This window comes from Thamnophis elegans, chromosome 6 (genome assembly GCF_009769535.1).
Source record: "Thamnophis elegans isolate rThaEle1 chromosome 6, rThaEle1.pri, whole genome shotgun sequence".
In the NCBI taxonomy this organism is placed as follows: domain Eukaryota; kingdom Metazoa; phylum Chordata; class Lepidosauria; order Squamata; family Colubridae; genus Thamnophis; species Thamnophis elegans.
Window position 1 is genome coordinate 15,381,672 of NC_045546.1, and position 1,063 is coordinate 15,382,734.

Consider the following 1,063-nt stretch of genomic DNA (forward strand, 5'->3'; position numbering starts at 1 on the left):
TTCTTCCTGTAGATGAGGAGTGGCTTGAGAAGAGCAGGCAAAAGGATCCCATTCTCCTTTTATAGAGGACACCTAGTTTGGAAGCTAAGAGCCAAGATGACTCATGTCTCAGAAGGTAATTGTACAGCTTAAAGATTTGATGAAGGGGTAACACACCGGTACTTAGGTAGAGGAAAAGTTAGATTCCTTCTAACTCATTAAAAACACTGCCAAGAAAGAAACACTGCCGAATGCGACAGAAATTCAGTGTGTTGGATCCAGAATAGAACACCAGTTTTATAACCGAACTTATTGCTTCTCCACATTGCAATTACATCTACCATCCCTTCCTAGCAACCACTCTGAATATCTGAAGACTTACTTCATATAGAATAGAATAGAATAGAATAGAATCTTTATTAGCCAAGTGTGGGGACAGGTCCTGAGGGACAGGTCTACCATAGAGAAGGTCTTAATCAACCCCTCTGGTTTCTTTCAGGATGGGCATGAGAGAATTCTCTCCTTCTTAGATGACACAGGTCTGTCAGACTTTATATGAAGAAGTTACCATATTTTTCGGAGTATAAGACACACCTTTTTCCCTCAAAAAAGAAGGTGAAAATCTGGGTGCATCTTATACACTGAATACAGCATTTTTGCCTCCTGAAACCCCACCCCCTTTGCAAAAATGGTCGTGCATAGCCTTTAGGAGGCTTCCAGAGTATTCCTGGGGGGCTGGGGAGGACAAAAATGAGCAAAAAATGGGCCATTTTTTGCTTGGTTTTGCTTCCCCAACCTCCAGGAGCATTCTATAAGCCTCCTAAAGGCTATGCATGCCCCCTTTTTTTTGACAAAAAGCCCATTTTTGTGAAAATAGGTCATTTTTATGCTCATCCCCCCCCGGCCCTCAGGAGCACTCTACAAGTGTCCTAAAGGCTATGCACGCCTCCTTTTTTTTGATAAAAAAACAGGCCCATTTCACATAAAATGGGCTATTTTGGGGAGGTCTGCAGAGTGCAAAAACTTTTTAAAAATTTGCCTTTTCAAAAGCTTTGTGCATCTTATACTCTGGTGCACCTTATAC